The sequence below is a fragment of the Orycteropus afer genome, unplaced genomic scaffold (assembly GCF_000298275.1).
Source record: "Orycteropus afer afer isolate SDZICR_OR568_19922 unplaced genomic scaffold, OryAfe1.0 scaffold00924, whole genome shotgun sequence".
NCBI lineage: Eukaryota > Metazoa > Chordata > Mammalia > Tubulidentata > Orycteropodidae > Orycteropus > Orycteropus afer.
Genome location: NW_006922511.1, coordinates 170823 through 176822, shown reverse-complemented (window position 1 = coordinate 176822; position 6000 = coordinate 170823). Strand labels below are relative to the sequence as shown.

The 6000-nt window shown below is 47.9% G+C and overlaps 1 protein-coding gene across 1 annotated transcript in view; it reads right to left on the bottom strand.

Moving 5' to 3' along the window:
• Positions 1-6000, bottom strand: part of PHEX (phosphate regulating endopeptidase homolog X-linked) — a 361355-nt gene that overhangs the window by 215401 nt on the left and 139954 nt on the right. The window lies entirely within an intron of this gene.

Below are 6000 nucleotides of genomic sequence, written 5' to 3'. Positions count from 1 at the left end.
TCGGAAGGAAGGTTGGGCAATCCTACTTCCGTAGTGATACTGCCTCGGAAACCCAAGGAGGGGTCGCTATGAGTCGGGTTTGACTCGATGGCACATAACAACAACAACAACAACAACAGGGTGGCAAGGAGAATTCTCAGCAGGGGGCTGAACCAGAATGAACTGGTTCCAACCTCTGCTTTCTCATGCTCCTGGTACTCTTTGAAGTACTTTTAAATATATTACCTTTTTGAATCCTCACAGCCAATCTCTGAGGTAGGCACTAATCAATCCATTTTACAGATGCAGAAACTGAACATTGGAGAGATTAAGTAATTTCCAAAGAGTCATACAGCTAATGAGGGTTAAACTTTCGCTTTGAACCTAGGCAGGCTTTCTCCAGAGTCCATAATCTTCACCTCTCTTCTGTATTTCTTGTCGAGGCCAGTGAGGGAGAGTGAACAGATGAAAGGAGGAAAGTCACGATCTCGAGTTATACATGTGACAGAGAGAGAGAGACTGAGGGAGCTGGAGCCAGAGAGCACCAGGAAGCTCAAGATGGCGAGTGTGAGCCAGGGATCGAGAGCGAGGGGGCAGCTTACATGCTGTCAGTGTCCCTGGCTGAGCCACGGTGCCTGGGTGAGCAGTGGGAACCTGGGTGACTACATTCTTGAGCAGTTAGGCAGACATGCCTGAATCTGTAACAGGGCAGGCCAGTAGACAGTTTGACAAAAGCACTTCCCTTTCTTTTCTTCTACCAAACAATTTCAAATGACTACATGAGGTGAAGCAGGCACTCCTGTGCAGAAGGACAGTGACAGCTGAAGGCAGAGTTGTTGGATTGGCAAGTAAGGGAGAGCAGAAGGGAAGCCTCACCCACAGGTATAAGGACAGGGAGGGAAGGGCCAAGCTGGCACTCTTTGGTCCGGTGCCCACACGCAGCGTGCTTGGGCTCCTGAAAGGCTTCCTCCCCTAGACTCTCAGAACCACTGGGGCCTCCATCACAACCACAGATACCTCCCTTCATCTGCCCTGTACCCGGGCCACTTCTGTGAACTCCTAGGAGCATGAGGGCCCCTGAAGAAAAAGGACAGAGGCTGATCATCTCCAAATCCACAGCTTCTGGCTTGACACCTGACAAGTCTTGGGTGTTCTAGAAATGTCTATGGAACTGAATTTCCTGAACTGATTCCAGATGCAGTGAACTGATTCACCCAGATACAGTGAAATGTGTTGCCACCTTCAAAGCAAGGAAGCACGAAAAGGGTGCATGCCGTAGGGACTGTGTCCTAGTTTGGGCTCCTCCAGATGCAGACCCCTGACAAGGATTCCAGGGCACACAGTGTATTTCAGAGGTAAAATGAACACCAGCAGGAGACCGGGGAAGTGAGAGCTGAAAGGAAGGCTACCCTATCAAGCCAGCCACCACCGCAAGTGAGAAACTGGTGCATCATCCCAAAGGGAACCTCAGCAGGCTGTGTGGGTCACACACTTCACGCTTGTCCCACTGGCAGGGCTGGGACGTGTAGCCATTCCCAAACTCCCATCAGTCATTGGAGGAGGGCAGCTAAGGAGGGTGTGTTCATTCCTGGGACTATGGGCCCTCTTTGTGAGTGACAAAGCAGGCTCCAGTTGTGAGAGAGAAAGAGCTCATGGACAAAATGGAGGTGCTGGCCATAGGAAGTTAGACAGATATGCAGTGCCTAAGGCACTTGACCGCTAACCAGAAGGTTGGCGGTTCAAACCCACCAGCCACTCCTCGGAAGGAAGGTTGGGCAATCCTACTTCCGTAGTGATACTGCCTCAGAAACCCAAGGAGGGGTCACTATGAGTCAGGGCTGACTCGACGACAGCACATAACAACAACAACAACAGCAGTGAAGTGGTAAGGGCAAGGCCAGTGGTTCGCACGCTTGAACATGTGCGACACCTAGAGGCTTCTTAACACACAGTATTCAGTAAGCCTGGGGTGGTTTGTGGACGTACATTGCTAACAAGTCCCCAAGTGATGCTGGTCTGTGGACTACACCTTGAGAACCACTGGGCTGGTCATGGGGGTGGTGCGGAGGAATCAGTACAGACTGTACACCTGGGGGACAGGCCCTAGCATTGGGCAGAGCTTAGAAACAACACCAAAGAGGTGAAATACACTTCTGTTTTGCCCTCTGCAAGAACAGTTTTCCCACCTCCCTCAAAGCCTATGGCTGGGATCCGCATACCTGTGGAATTGAGACCATTCAGCAGACTCCTGGGGGCCGGCTGCACCTGCTGTGGCCAAAGCTGAGGCCACTCCCTCCCAGAATCCCTTGGATGCTGCCTCCCTATCTTGGTATTTTTCTCTGGGTGTAGCCTGGGGAGCTTAGGTCTCAGGGGCAAAGAGTTCAAACAAATATTTCAAGAATTATCCAGGTTGTTGGCTCCTTAATTGAATCCAGCTAGGGACCAGTGAGCTTAGGAAGCTGCTGCTCTGATCGGACCCAGGCCTTGTCTCCAGCTGAAGCCCTGCTCCAGCCTCCAGTACAGCCGAAGGCAGGCGAGCCGCGTCCCTCTCTTACCAGGCCTCAGTCATTGCAGAGTGACCTTGAGATCCTCCACATCTGCTCTGGAAAAGGCAAGTGCTCTGAAAGACACCCCCTACCACCACCAAAAATAATTCTTCGCTCACTTTACACTCATACAATAGCCATTATAACTGAGCAAATGACAGGCCTTCTGTCCTCTACTCCTTGTTGACAAGAACACATGTTTGCAGGGAACATTTTATCCCAAACAAAAAAGGGGTGCATCTTTCACAAACTGAATTTCCACCTGCAACATACAGCATCAGTTTCCCAACCCCAAACCACTTATGACCTCTTAAGAGAGGAGCAGGGAAAAGGCAAAGAAAGAGAGAGAGAGAGAATGTACCCTTCACAGGTGCAGAACATCCTCGTTTATCTTTGACAGTCATTACCCCTTGTGAATAGCACAACAAAGCCACAGCTGCACACTTCCATTCTGAGTCCGGGGTCACAGAAGCCAAGGTGGTTGGCCTCAGATCACTGTAGGGGACCTGTGCCCCTCCATGTCCAGGAAGCCCCCTTTTAGGGAATGCTGAGGTCAATACCTCTTAGGAAGCAATTACCTGTAGTTCAGAGCTTCACAGTGAGGAAAAGAAACACTTCTCCCCCTCTCAAATCGGAACATTTTTCCAGCTTTCCCAATGGGTTGCCAAGTGACTCAGCCTTGGCCCAGTGTGGGCACTATTATTGATGAGAAATCTTCCACCTGGGTGATATACTGCATACAACACATGCCCGAAGAACAGTGCCAAGTCATACCAGGAAAAGCAGGCAAATTCACCTCCACTTCAAATGCAGGCAAATCCTTTCTTAATGCAGGGGCAACTCAGTATCAGAGAGACAAAACCCTCAGATAGTCAGAGATTTCCATCTAAGATTCAAAGAATTATTAAGCAGAGCTTCTTCTTTCTTGTTGACTATTAAAAGGCAATCAAATCGAGGACAGCAGAGAAAAAAGGACAAGAAAAAAAAAATTTTCAAAAACAACCCCAGAACAGAAAGCTGCATAAACGCCTTCAGCTCATGGAATGTTGTCTTTGTGAGTACTACGAGCTCCACCCAGAGGTCATTTCAAGAAATGCACGCATGTGAACTAAGTTTTGAAAAAGAAAATCTACATGTGTCGGGGTCCAGGGCAGGACCCGCCTCAGAGAACTGCTAGAAATTCTTGGACAACATCCCTCTTTCTTGCCTTTCATTAAAGTAAGTGCTCTGAACTGTGAAATACAGGAAACACTTGGGGGACCTGTCGAGATCCAGTAGGACAATTGCCTTTAATACATGCACCTGGAGGAACTAGCAGTGTTCCTGGCAGGTTGGACTCAGCTCAAAGACTGCAGAGTGTTCAAAGAGTACTTTTAGAAGAAAAGGGGTCAGCTCTCATTGAAATGAGATACAAGACTGGAGAGCAGCTCAAGGGGCAAACAGGAACACGTCTAATATTAGAAGTACTGAGAATAGTCCTCCTCGAAGAAGGACTCACAGGCCACTTGCCTAGAAGGCCCACTCTAAGGGGGCCGGATTCCACATGCAGCTCAGAAGATCTCCCCAAGGCAATCACAATACTTACTTATCACAAAACAGACCACAGTTCTCAGAACACTCCCCTGGCATCCATCTGTTCATAACACCACTATATCCCACCCTTCCCCACTAGTGGCCCCGTACACATTCATACACATCTTCCCTTAGTCCACAAGGAGCTGAGCTAGGATAAAGGGCCTCTAACACACTGGGAGGGGCCCTAGTGGCAGAGTGGTTAAGCACTCAGCTGTTCACTGAAAGGTCGGTGGTTTGAACCCTGCAGCTGCTTCATGGGAGAAAGATGTGACAGTCTGCTTCCATAAAGATTACGGCCTTAGAAACTCTCTGGTGCAGTTCTACTCTGTCCTATAGGGTGGTCATTATAAGTCTAAAACGACTCTACAGCAACGAGTTGTGTGTGTGTGAATGTATGTGAGCGTGTGTTTAACACACTGGGCTCTCCACTGCCCCAGTCCAAGACACACTGGGTTCTAAAAATGACAAGCTAGCTCAGCAAATAAAAGAAGGCTTCAAGAAAACACGTTGGTGCTGAAAGTTTCATCTACCATCTGAAGAGCTTCCCATCACGGCCCGCATGCTCCGGCCTTCATTAGCCTGTGCCTTATGTGACTCAAGACAGCTTTGACAGATCTTCGAGTGGGAAAAAAACTCAAACTTCCCCTTTGTCTTCCTCCGAAACTCCTCCTCCACCCCTACCCAAGTTCATTCTTCAGGATAAACACTGAACAGCGTTTTCATGTCTATTGACAAAAACATGTAAGACAATGTTTCTCCTTCTCAGGGGGAGAGAGATGACAAAGCTCTAGAAATTATCCCTGCTAATTCTCTGCACGGTCCCATTTCAACAAGGCCAAGCCTTTCCAGAATGCTGCCCTCTTGTTTCTTGACCATAAAGCATAAATATTTGTGCTCAGACAGAATAGAAGGTCAGACTTTAAGCAGTATTCCCCAGACTTGCATAGTGAAAGGAATCACCAGAAAGACTGGTGGAAATCACAAACGTTCTGACTGCACCCTTGAGCCACTGAATCAGACCGTGTTGGGAGGCTTCCAGAAGCTCTGTCATGTCCAGGCAACACAGGCAATGGCTAGCATCAGAAAAGTTTAGCAAACACCATTCTACAGAAAAAATAAAAAACACCTCATTGCCGTTGAGTCGGTTCCAACTCATAGCAACCCTATAGGGTTTCCAAAATGCAAAAATCAAGGCAGTAAATTTTCACAGAAGCAGACTACCACATCTGTGGAGCAGCTGGTAGGTTTGAACTGTGTGTTGCTTAGCAGTCTCCCGCTTTAACCACTCTGCCAGGAGGGCTCCTTATTCTATAGAAACCAAACCAAAAACCAAACACCAAACTCAATGACATCAAGTCGATTCTGACTCACAGCGACCCCCACTGGGTTTCCAAGGTTATAAATCTTTATGGAAGCAGACCGCCTCATCTTTGTTCTGTGGAGCAGCTAGTGGGTTTGAGCTAATGACCTTTTGGTTAGCAGCCAAATGCCTTCACCACTACACCACGGGAACGCCTTCACTCTATAGAAAAGATGCTCCTAATTTCAGAGTTACTCAGCACAATGGCATCCAGTAAGCACGCAGCAAATGTTCCCTACCCACTTGAGCTCTGGCTCCATCAGAAACCTGGAATTCAAGATGGGTCCCATTCTTTAGTTTGAAACATCATAGCTGCTAATGCTGTTCTCATTTATTCCCTTACCTTGTTACACAGAACCAGAAAATTTTACAAGGCCCAGCAAGTATCCATTTCTATTAGGAAAAAATTTTGTATTCCTACACAATGGTCTACCACTGGTCTGCAGTTTATAAGCATGCTATTTAGGTCATTTGTGCAAAATGATGGGTTAGAAAGTAGATCTGCTTGGTTAAAGGAAAAGATTTGCCCGAGGACACTTG